The sequence below is a fragment of the Condylura cristata genome, unplaced genomic scaffold, assembly GCF_000260355.1.
Source record: "Condylura cristata isolate star-nosed mole 26May11 unplaced genomic scaffold, ConCri1.0 scaffold00029, whole genome shotgun sequence".
Taxonomy (NCBI): domain Eukaryota; kingdom Metazoa; phylum Chordata; class Mammalia; order Eulipotyphla; family Talpidae; genus Condylura; species Condylura cristata.
Genome location: NW_004567130.1, coordinates 22853492 through 22866593, shown reverse-complemented (window position 1 = coordinate 22866593; position 13102 = coordinate 22853492). Strand labels below are relative to the sequence as shown.

The 13102-nt window shown below is 41.4% G+C and overlaps 1 protein-coding gene across 1 annotated transcript in view; it reads left to right on the top strand.

The window, feature by feature from the left end:
* Positions 1-13102, top strand: part of KIF26B (kinesin family member 26B) — a 243355-nt gene that overhangs the window by 114490 nt on the left and 115763 nt on the right. The gene's annotated exons all lie outside the window — the stretch shown is intronic.

The following is a 13102-nucleotide window of genomic DNA, read 5'->3' as shown; positions in this document are numbered from 1 at the left end:
TCACTGGGGTGAGGTGGTATCTCATTGTGGTTTTAATTTGCATCTCCCTTATTACGAGTGATGTTGAACATTTTTTCATATGCCTGTTGGCCATCTGAATGCAGTAACTTTTTATTTTCTGAATATAATGGCCTGCAAAATCCTATACGGCAGTGTTTCATTGAAGAAGTGAGCAAACTTTTAAAAAATAGCTATACATTCACTCACTCATTTAATAAATTTTTATTGAGTACCTACTGTGTTCTAAGTGCTGTATTTTTTTGTGACTTACTTATTTATGCACACAAGAACTGGGGTACAGGCCAGAAGTGTGGGAGTGTGAGGATGCACTAGAGACAGAGTGGGGAGCAGAACAGGCTGATGGATGAAGTACACTGCTGAGGGGAGCAGCGGGCGGGCCAGGAGAGGTCTGCTGCACCATGTGGGTCAGCTCCCAGGCCAGGGATCAAGCTCGTGCTGCAGTGGCTGCAAATAGCCTCATAGTGATGAGGTTTAACCAGCTGCACCACCAGGGAGGGCCTCTAAATACTATTCTTAGCAATAAATCAAACAAATAAAAGCCCTTACCTACATGAGACCCATATTGGAATAAGAGACATTCAATGTCTTGTTCATGCACAAGCCTTCCATGGGCAAACTGCAGGAGGAGCGAGGGTGTGGCTGAGTGTGGAGCCAGACGAGCGCAGATACTGGTGGATCTGTAAGCTCTCAGGTTAGACTGTGCCCTCCAAAAGAGAAGTGAATCACTTTCCCAACAGGTGACAAAGAACTTATTAATATAACATGACAAGCTTTGTTTTAGAAGGATTTTGGAGCTTCAGCAGATCCAAATACACCCTATAGCAGCCCTTGCAGAACTTATGAGACAAGAAAATCTTTAAATATAGGTCACCTTCCACTAGATTAACACTTCCAGACTCTTCTATCGGTGGGAAGCTTGGGCGGGTCACAGAGCTGACACTATCAGGAAGATGCAACCTTCTTCCTCCTCCGGTGTCAGTGATGTTGGACCAACTCCGTGCATCCATCCATGGTTATGTTGCACCCATCTGGATCAGTGAATGTTATAAACAAAACTGTAGGCAGATAGATGTGGCTCCTGTGTTTACGGAACTTTCAGTCCTTTAAGGAAGATACAAGTAGTAAGAAGCAGTATGACAAGTCACACTTCAGGCGTATTCCTCATCTTGACCAGGGACACACTTGCAGGTGCCCAGTGGAGTGAGAGATCTGGCAGTCAGCTTCTATCAGCCTCCATGCAGCAGACAACTTATTTCCAGGGCAATGAGCAAAGGAATATTGAGTATACTCAATACAAATGGTGGGCCAGTTGGCACTAAGCTGTACTAGTTTCCTTAACGTAGCATTTTGGTTTGCATATGTTTTTACTTTGCACATCTGCTCTCTGAATGCCACAGAATGTCGTGTTAAGGGTTCTGGTGAGGATGTCCTGTTCTTGGTTATTCTGGCGTGAGGATTCACTCTGGGAGAAGTGACTGCCAAGCAGGTAATTGCCGCCAACACAAAAAGGCTGTAGACACTTAGTTGACATGAAACTCGAGTTTTCAGACAAGCAACTACATGGACGAAGACTTTCCTGACATCTGATTTAAGACTGTGGAAGACCGCCAATTAGCAGCTCAAATTGAAAATGTCCTCTTTCCTGAGCTTTCCTAGCAGCAACTAGGGTCTTCCTAGACAACAATACAAGCAAAACCTTTCCTCAAAATGTTCAGGATGATAAATACTTGCAAGTCAATATTGATAAGTCCTGCTGGACAAGGTTCAGAGTTGACTCAGGATGTAGCAGGGATTGAAGCGAACATGTCTTTCACTTGGCTTTTTCAGTTAATATTTTAAAGGTCTTATGGAAGAGAATCTCTAAAGAGAAACACTTAGTATGTTGTTTCAACATTGATATATTCTCGTAACAATAATGATAGCAAGCAAGTTGCATGTTGTGTGTTTCCTATGGACTGGCACACAACCACAAGCATGCATGTGCACACACATTCATCTAAATCTTACAGCAGTGCCACAGGTAGCCACTCATACCCAGTTTTACAGCTGACGAAACTGGCAGAGGAATGTTAAGGAACTTAACCAAGATCGTAGAGCTGTGAGTGGCAGAAAAATTTGAATTCAAACAATTTGGGTCCACAGACTGTCCTGGATGCCTCTTTTCTTCCTGTTGAGGGGAATCCGAAATACTAAAGCACTATCAAAGTAAATGAATGTTTGCCGAAGCCTTCCTTTACATAACTCTTTCCTCCACCCACATTTTATTGCGGATTCCTTAAGACCTGTTGAAAAGAGAGGGGTGAATATGCCCTTGAGGAATTCTCTAGCCTACAATGAGTAACAGAGGATTCGTCATCTACCAGTCTAGAATCACAGGCAATATTTAATGAATGTTAACGCACCTCCTGAACTACCTTTGAAAGAACTAACAAGGATTACCTAATACAGTGTTATTGAGGTATGACATTGGTTGTGAGCTCCTTAGTAACCATGATTAAAGTGAGAGGAAAAAGTTACATCAAATGAGGTCAATGAGAAGCAGAATATCACATATAACATTGAATTTTAAGGGATTCATAAAATTAAATATTTATAAAATAAATGAGCTGTGCCATACTGGAAATCAAAAGACAGATATCAGTTCTTGAACCAAGTTGGCTATTGCATTTGGATGTTAGTCTCTGGATTTTATGGCAAAATGGGTCCAAAGGAGATGCATGCCTAGTCTCACAACATGCCCGTCAGTGGGTGCTACATCTCCACACACATCCGAGCAAATAGCAAAGCCGTGATTTGGATCAAGGATCCCTGACCCCAAAGCCAAAGCCAGTATTTTTTCCCTTTGCGTAATATAACTCTTAGAATAAAGTAACACATTTGTCTGGTGGCTCCTAGTCTTTCTTGAACAATTTTTTTTTTAGTGGATTCTTACATAAGAAATATTTGATAATAACATATTAAGCTCTAAATAGTCGGAACTCAGTCTCTTGGGGAAAAACATGAATACATGAATGTGTGGTTAATAACATGAGACCTATCTTTGTATTTTTTAATATTTGGTTATTTGTGCACACAGAACTGGGGCACAGGCCAGAGGTGCAGGGGCAGGGAGAGGATGCACTAGAGACAGATTGGGAGAGAGAACAGGCAGATGTACTGAAATCCACTGCTGAGGGGAGCAGTGGGCGGGTCAGGAGAGGTCTGCCGTGCCATGTGGGTCAGTTCCCTGGCAGGGGATCGAACTTGTGCTGCAGTGGCTGCAGAAAGCTTCATAATGTGGTGCTTTAATCCGTTGCACCACCAGGGAGAGCCGAGACCTATCTTTTTATAAGCTATAGGAGTCCGAACACTATAGAAATGTTTTTTATGGATGCTTTTTTATCAGCTTCTAAAACCAAACCCATAACATCGTATCATAATTCAGTAAAAAACACTTAGGTAAAGGCCTAAAAATAGAGTCGTTTATATTTTTTCTTTCATAGTTTTAATATTTCAAAGCTATAATGTAGACCTCTTTATTATTACTTCTTCCACCCCTATTTTCTTCTTAAGTCATTAAAATATACTATATCTCTCCTGTGGCCCTGCTCTAGGGTAATGATGAATTCATTAATTCTAATCCGTGGACATATTTTATTCTCTGTTTTGTTTTTGGTCCTTATTAGCATTTGACACTGTGGGCGATTCTTAACCTCTCTGGCTGCTCCTTTTCACTCTCCTTTGCTGTCTCCTCTTATTCCATTCATTAATACTTGAGGTTTTCCACGTTCTATGATACACCATTTTCTGTTCTTATTCTATTCCTCTATCTGGTACCTTCTGGGGCCATATTTCAGTTGCCATCTTCATGCTGAAAATTCTCCAATCTAAAAACATACACCAAATAGTTTTTAATATCCAGATCCTACAAAGAAGATCTAAATCAAGACTGTATACCTTAAAAATAAGTGGTTTCTGTCCATGGAGTCAAACACAGCTGTAGAAAAAATATATTCCTTCAACATTTCTCGTTTAACCAATCATTAGGTTTCACTTCCGTATGTCTTTCAATGCAACAAACTACTCTTTACTTTGTTATTAGGGATCTGTTTGACCAAGTAGAAAGGAAACACTGAAATGTAAACACAAAGTCTTTGTACCCATTCTCAATTGAGTCTCATTCATAAAGATAAAATGTCTTTGAAATTGTAGTAGAAATCAATTTGAAATAAGATACAACTTACAAAAACTCAAATTACAAGCAATTTGTAAAAGCATGTATCTGTTGTGTACACATGGAATCCACATGCAATGATTGATCGATTGATTATACATCATGAACTACGTTCTGTTCAACCACACATACATATATTGCATCCTGAACAGAAATTTTTTTTTTCCTTTCACTTAATCATTCCTAGAGTTCTGTTGGTAGATATTTTCCTTATAATATCAGACCTGGACATTTTGTTCTTAGCCCAAGGTTGATTGTCAGGAAGCTGTAGATTTTGTAATTAGTAGTGTTAATAAAGTCAAGATTGCACTTTAAATCTGTGACCACTTAAAACAATTCAATCATGCACTAAGTTACACAAACGTGACAGTCACTATACTTAGGATTTAATAAGCAGGAGCAGCCACAGCATAAAGCTTCTGCCCTCGCAGGTCACAGCTCTCCCGACCAAATGATACATGTCCTGTGATGTGAAAATTGGTGAGAGGTGCTGTGTGGCATCAACAGTTTCCTTCCCAGACTTAACCAGGAAACTGAACTCTATTTTGCTAAATCTCTCAACTGCATGTAATTTCCTTCCTTTCTTTATAGCAGTGTTTAACTGTTTGATCATTCTCCTCAACAATACTTATGAGCTACAAGACAAAAACATAACTAGGAAGAATGTAAACAAGGTTTGAATTGAGAGAGCCGGATTACCTGAGAAAAATTCTCTGGACCACCTTCTTTTTTTTTTTAAAGATGCATTTATTTGTGCATACAGAACTGGGGTACAGGCCAGAGGCTCAGGGGCGGTGAGAGGCTTCACCAAAGACAGAGCGGGGAGCAGAACAGGCAGATGGATGAAGCCCACTGCTGAGGGGAGCAGCGGGCGGGTCAGGAGAGGTCTGCCACGCCATGTGGTCACCTCCGGGGCAGGCGGGAATCGAACTCATGCGGAAGCGGCTTTAGATTCTCAGTGCAGTGCTTTAACCCGCTGCGCCACCAGGGAGGGCTCTGTGTCAGGGTGCCCGGGACCCCAGCCCCATGATTCAGCAGCCAAACCCGCCTGTGTAAGGAAGTTAATGCTTCCGCGTGATCAGTGTATGCTCGTGTGTCCTGCCCAAATATGGTCGTTGTACACATGAGCAGTGCTCTGATTGGTCAATGTACACGTGAGCAGTGCTCTGATTGGTCAATGAATGCTATTTAAGCACCTGCCATAAGGACTCTGGGAGGGGGGCAGCAGAGAGGAGGCAAGCTAGAGAGAGAGAGAGGAGCGCGAGGGAGAAGAATAAAGGGTCCAGAAGAAGATATATCATGGCGTCTCTCTGTTGGCAGAGAGTGCGCCACAGCTCTGGTTTCATTTTTTAATAGAAGTAAATTGCATTATAATAACCTATGTTTCGAGTGTCCATCACTGAGAAGCAACAAGTATACACGCGATTGACTGCACCGCTGAGTTCAAATCTGTCCTTCACCAGTGTTCTCATAACGCGGATGGTTATTGGAAATAACTTACTTAATGATCTCTTCAGATTACAGCTCTAGTACGTAATTTGTTAAATAAAAAAGTTGATATGAAAAAGTAAAGTTACGTCCTTTAGCAAACAAAGCCAACAGTTACATTCAAATTTAATTAACCAAGAAGCCCCCAAACCACAGAGCAACTCATCCAACATTGACAATTAATTAGCTTTGCTCTGGAAGGGCTATAGGTATTGAGCAAAGAGTTATGAATTAAAGACTTTATTTTCTCTGCAAACGCTGTCCATTTCTAGCTATCACACCTTGAAAGCTGCTTGCTGCTTCAGGCAACAAATTATATCTTAAGCGTGTAATTTCATGTCAGTTTTTAATTTCATATGATCAAAATATGGGTAAGTGAGAAAAAAAACACTATTTCTTTTAAAATAAAGTCATTAAAAGTGAACCACACAATTGCTTTTCAAGAGCATTTTCTCCTGAACAGCTAAGGAAGAGACATGTTTAAGGAGAACTCCTGGGGAATTAGTGAGCACCCTTGGCTTTTCAATGGGCTATCTGTTTGTGGTAGAGCATGAAGTTGCTTTAGTTTAACATTACATTAGCATATGAATAAATGATTTAACTAGAAACTAGTAGAGTTAGCATCTGAAAGGCAACATCATGTAATGAAAAGAACATTCGATTCATTAGATTCTTGAAATCAAATTTATCTGGAATAGGCTTGTTCCTTCAAGGAATCTTAATTTTAGTTGGATAATCATTGCACTGTAAAAGATTTTCATACATATATTATGGACAGTTTTTCTCAGAAGAAAAATCAGGCACTGGTGTTCCAGAAGAATGGACTTTAATTGGTTTCTGATTGTCTTTTTCTCTGTCTGTGCTGATAGGTGACTGAAATAGCTGATTGTAGATCCATGATGTCATCAGTTCTATTCAATAACACCGGCCATTCTCAATTATTTGTGTTTATGAAAGATAGTAGTAGTGTCACTCAACTAAACTCATGTATGTTTTCCTTTGGTATAGATTTCTAAATCTTATTTACATTTATTTGAATCTGGGCTATTAGGTGTTTATAATTCTTTTAATTTGTGTATTGGATTTAGTTGGCAAATGTGGATCAGTCCCCCCAAAAGGTTCAGATAAGCTTTATCCAAAATGTTCTGCATAGGCCCTCCCTGGTGGTGCAGGGGGTTAAGCCTCAGCACTGTGCAGTTATTACCAGCCACTTCAGCCTGCGTTCGATCCCTGTCCAGGGAGTGACCCACATGGCGCAGTAGACCTCTCCTGTCTCACCTTCTTCCTCCCTCAGCAGGATAGTTATTTTAGCAGATCAACGTGTTCTGCTCACCTTTCTGTCTCTGGTGAATCCTCTCACACCTGTACCCCCAGTTTAGAGACCCTGCAAGCCTTCGCCTGCCACTGAGAGTGTTTATTGGTGTCCTTACAACCTACGTCTCCACAGCCAGGAAATAACAAATTCTTATTTTGTTCTTCTGTTTAATCTTCTGTGCCAATAGCTAATTCTTTTATTAAATCTCTTCTGCTTTATTTGGGCAGAATATGAAAGTGTTTCTGTTTCCTCACAAGGAACTTGACTCTGCCGACACTTTCATCGGTCGTTAGTTCTAAGCAAAGGAAAAGCTTTCCTTTGGATAACTCTTGTAGAAAAATGGGTTTATGAATGAGCTCCTTTTTCTGCTTTTGCTTTTAGTCCTGTTTTCAGGCACTCATAATCTTCTCACTTTGACTCTGAAAAATACAGACCCAAATGGTCTAGCAACATCCACCACAGTATGGTTTTCACATGCTGCTTTCTGTTCACCCTCTTTGTGCCTTGGGCGTGAGGGAGAGGTGTGCTGCTCAGATAACACAGCGCAGAGAAAGCTTGCAGCCCCCACCTGACGCCGAAGCTCTCAGCTCGCTAGTGGGCTCCGCCGGCGCCTGTCTGCAGATTCCCCGGCTTCTCCATCTCTGCCTGCCGTGGAGCTAGTGTGAAGTTACTGGTAATGTTGCATGTCGTGGACGCTTGCCATCTGTGCAAGTCAGGCACAGCGCAGCAGCTAAGTGACGCCAGGATGACCTTAGTGATACGTGTCGATACTTAGAGCCCATCGAGTATGTAGTTCAGTGCATAGCTGGAATTCAGTATATATTAATTGATTCATTTATTTCCAGAGCAGAGATGCATCTGAACAGCTTCCAGAACTCTCTCTCTCTGTGTGTGTGTCCACAGAAGCATGAGGCGGTGGAGAATGGGCCACAGTACCGTTATGTGGTGATTGGGGCTGTTGTATTGTTACTGGGGTGCAGTGCTCCCTCCAGGTTGGGATTGTAAGAATGGAGAAGGCATTTTCATATTAATTTACCTTGCACATCCAAATTCTGGGCATGACCTAACTCGCTCAGCTGAGACATTTTTTCCCTGTGATAGGAAGGTGTGTTGCTAAGCAACCAGATCAGTAATTGGTAAATGCTTATATGATTCGATTTGAGTTACATACAAAAATATGTAACTGCCTTTTTTTGTCTTCAGTATTAGGTGAATGATTAACATTTGGTTTTATTTTGCCCAAATAAAATAAAAACTGCTTGCATGGATCAAGTTGCACTCGAGAATCACCTAGCAGACGAGAACACAGACAATTTGAATCCTAATCTCAAGCTGAGAAATACTCGTCCTATGATAGTGAATAAGATCAGCTGACTTCTGAACCTTCTTTTTTTTTTCTCTCTCTCTGTAATTTGTGGTACTTACCCCTTTTCTGCTTGCCTCATAGGGCAGGGTAAGAGATGGATGTGATGAGATGTGAAACTACTTTAGAAAGAACAAATCGGGCCCTCCCCGGTGGCGCAGCGGGTTAGGACACAGCCCTGCACGCTGGCCACAGCCGCTTCAGTGCTTGTTCAATCCCCCACCCTGGACGTGACCCGTTGGGCAGACCTCTGCTGACCCGCCCGCTGCTCCCCTCAGCAGTGTACTTCGTCAATCTGCCTGTTCTGCTCCCCACTCTGTTGCTAGTGAAAGCCTCTCACCCCACACCTCTGGCCTGCACCCCAGTTCTGTATGAATAAATAAATAAATATTAAAAGAAAGAAAGAAAGAACAAAACGTGCTAAGATCTGAGCATTGTCTGGAACCCCTTGACAGGGATTGTGCCTCTGTTGGGAAGAACTCTAAAGACCAGAGTGACTAACACTGAGCGACACACGGTAACCCTTCAGCATGGCTGTGGGGCAGGTCTGGAGACCACAGAAGAAAGCACCCACAATGCCATTGACCTTCATTGAGTTAATGATGCACCAGTGGAGACAACACTAATCACATGCAAATGCAGCGACGACCCCTCACTTAAAGCAGCATCTCCAATATTAAAACATAAGCTAGGTGCTCTCAAGACCGATCCCTGTCAGACATCAGGGGAAAAGGATGGTGGTCCCCAGAGGCTGACGTAATGGATGAGGGCAACTCAGACCCTTGAAAGTGAGTAAGTCTTTAAGAGGCAAATAAGGGTAAATTATCATCATTATCATTAATGTTGGGCATTCAATTGCAAAAAATCAATCCATTTTCAAATTATATCAGTGTCTGGCCGTAGGGTTTTAACACAATATGTTGGAGGTTAACGGTCAGCCACGGTTTTTGCCTCCTAGCACTAAACATTTTATTTGAAGTCATGTCATGAATTATCTTCCTGCCCTAATGAAATAGATCATTTACATAAAAATCAGAAAAACCCCAGGACCCATATGCTGTACCATCCCCAGAGACATGGAAATGACCCCTGTGACAGCCAATTAGAAAATGGTGAGGTGAAGGGGGGTGCTGGTATCCCTGTCTGGGGTCTCCAACGTGACCAATATGCTTCATGACGGCGCCAAAATACTTCTAAGTCAGTGTGATTTCAAAATGAGACGTAACTGTTGTTGTTTTACATGCAGATGGATATCTTAGCTGTTTACAGAAGCTTTGCCTCGGACCAGTCATTCTTGTCACATAGACTCCCTGCTTATAATCCTTTTATTTCCTTCTCCCCTTCTGTCACTGACCCCATGGATTTCCTGGGAACTGCTGTGATCTGTCATGTCACTGCTCATTATCAGATAGTCTTAATCCTCAGAGCATTGAAATACTTTATAATGGCACATAAGCCAGAGAAGCCCATGGCAGCCCAGCCACTGTCACGTTAAATTACAGCTTGGATTGTCCTGTTCGTGCTGACAGTGGAGACTCGAGGGGTCTTTACCCTTCCTGGTCGGGACCTTTCTATGATGCTGAGGTGGTTCTTTTCCGGGCCTCACGTGCCTTTTTCTTGAGCAATTTTTCAGTTGCAATCTCGCCAATCTATTGCTTAGTTCTAATTTAGTAGAGCTTGAACGGTCTCCTAGTTTTTATAAACCTTTTCCCACTTATCTGCGCCTCCACGTTTGAATACCCCCATGAATACAAAAGGAAATGCTCTCAGAAATGCTCTTAGCTAAAACACATGGTGTATAGATTAAAAAAAAAAAAGTCCTCAAAAACAACCAGATTACCTAACATTCCTGCCTGCTCCCTAAGGAAATTTCCATTCTTCATGAAGGTAATAATTCTTACAAGACAGCTAGGTCAATTTTTTAGTCACCCTAGACTCTAAACGTGATAGACCCCAATTTCATTCTTATGAGATGCACTTGGAATGAGGGTGTTTCACTGAAATACTACAATTTTGAAAACTAAGGTGTTAGTTTGGCAAACAGTCTATTGTGCAAATGCAAAAAAAAAAAAAATCCTCCAACAATTTCCCTTCCGATCTACATAACTGACAGCTGATACCTAAGACTTCTCCACATCTTAAGCCAGTTACATTAACCAGGTAATTATTTAACGCCTTATTCCTAGGGTCTGGAGAGATCTGGCAATGAGAACAAGCACCTATCACATCTGAAGGTCATCTCAATTCTAAACTGATTGCTGATTCCAATGCCATCATGTTGATGTGTTAGTGAAGTTGTCTCCTGGGTGAGATCAGTGAGGATGTGATGAGAGGGGGGTGGAACCCAGAGGAAGAATCCAGCTCACGAGGTTTAAATTCTTGCAGGCTCACACTATAGGATTTCCCTGCTATCTGAAAATGAAACACGGACGTGGTTTGGTAGGCTATTGGGGGGAGGGGGGTTGGAGACACTCAAGAATTTTCCCATATAAGTTAATTGTAATATTGTTCCCAGATCCCCCAAATAACCTACCTGTCAAATCATACCAAATAGGAACATTCTACCTTTGGACAGCAGGGAACCCCTATTCTGCTCTTTCCTGGTGTTGCTGATAGCACAGTATCACCTTCTTTCTAGGTGTTCAGCAAATGTCAATTTCATCCTAGTGAGGCTATCTTTTCCTTGAAACGAGGCAGGGAGAATTAAATAAAACGAATGGATTTTTAAAGATGTATGCGGAAATGAATAGCTTTAGGAAATATGTGGCAGTAGCCATGGTACAAGTAAGAAGAATAAATATTGTTTATAATGGGTTTTAGGTTATTTTTTGTTGTTTGAAATCTTATGAAAAAAGCCACTTAACTGTTTTCTCCCTATGAAAGAAACTTGAAAGGTATTGACTACATACATACACTCAACGAAGGTGTCTTTCCTCTTACAGTTCTGTTGCGACTTCCCTTTGTTACCGAATAGTACAGTTATGTTTGAATGATTTCTGTACCTTACCTTTCTCCTAGCTGTGTGTCACTGAAGTGCTGTATAAAAGAGCAAACATAACTGCTGATTATCAAGAAATCAGATGATATCAAAATTAAAACAAAACGTTCCTACAGTATATATGACATGTATTAGAATGCCAGAATGAATTAGAAATCCAGAATTTTTAAATATATATATATGTTGTATATATATATTTAAAATATATATATATATGTATGTATGTATGTATATATATCATGTGCCTTCTAGTGCTTTAAAAAATCTGGCATTCTAATACATTTGCCTGCATGCTTTAGGAGAAATAATTTGTAAATGTATTCTCAGAATGATTCTCTCTATTGCTTTTGTTCTCCATTGAAGCTCCCACTGGCTTTCCTAAAGGAAAAGAGATTCTAGGGATTACTTTAGAATCTCTGCCCTAAAGGAGATTGTGGAAGTCACCTAATTTTTCCCTTCAAGTATTTTGAAGTATACTTTATTTTCATGGATACTTCCTTTCTTCCTCAGCAGGGTCGGGGAATATGTGTGTGATAAAGATAAGAAATAGGAAAAGAGAAAAGCCTAAAGTCACTACATCTTCTAAACTGTCTTCAACTGCCTTTCTTTCTCTCGCCTCTCTGTCTCCCCATTATTCTGGGAACCCCAACCCATGGAGAAGTGGGATCTGTCGCAAATGCCCCATCATCAAAGCACCCTCACACCAACGGATAAACACCTCCTTCCATTACTAGCAGAGAATCAGCTCTAACTTTCCAAGACTTCTGCAGCCTGGTGGAAAGCAGCCACGTGTGTGGGAGTGGGGGGCCCCGGGGAGACACACCCCCATGTGAGCCACTCTCCATTCAGGGAGAGACTCTCAGAGTAATGACAGCTTCCCAGAGAAGCACCAGACGGGGCATTGAACCACTCCATCTTTCATTTCAGAAAGAACATCCAGAGTGGCAATGAGATCATGAAAAAAAGATGATTCTGAGTTTTTTTCTTTGCTGATTGGAAAAGAAAAGCACTGTGGAAATCTCCTCCGTGCCTTTCATTTTTCATCCCTACAGCAGAGCGACTGTGGAGAGTTCCCTCAGTGTGGCGCATGGTGCTGGATTCTTGGGGTGCTACTCCATCAAAGCCTGCTGTTGTTCATAGATGCCTTTCCTCTGTATTTCACTCTTAAAAAAAAATAGTTTCTTCTAAGGCTGAGAAAAATTAAACGTTGAAGTGCTAGTTCCATTTGTTGTATTTAGACAGTGGCAATTTTGTAGCTCAGGGGATTTGTCAAAAGCATAATTACAGATACAAAATTAAAACCAAATGTTGACACCAAGTTTGGGAAGGGGGAGAAGGTGCAAAAAAAAAAATCTGGAAAAACACTGATTTTTCTTTTGACCTGCCTCCCTCGTGACATGTGACCTGTCATGTCACGCACTGGATGGGAAATAAGGTTTTGAGCTGTAGAATAGTCATGGTAGGTAGATCATTTGTTCTAGGCAGCAGTTCAAATGATATTGAGAATATTCAGGCGTTATTAAACAGTGCAAGTTGGAATTCCTAGAACAAGAGTATAGCCTGGACGTCCAGGAATTAACCCAGAGAGGAATATATTGCATGCAGTCTGTGAAACGCCTTACCTGCGTCTGCCTCTGCATACCGCTATGATGTTCATGCCGCTATGACGTTCATACCGCTATGACGTTCATGCCGCTATGACGT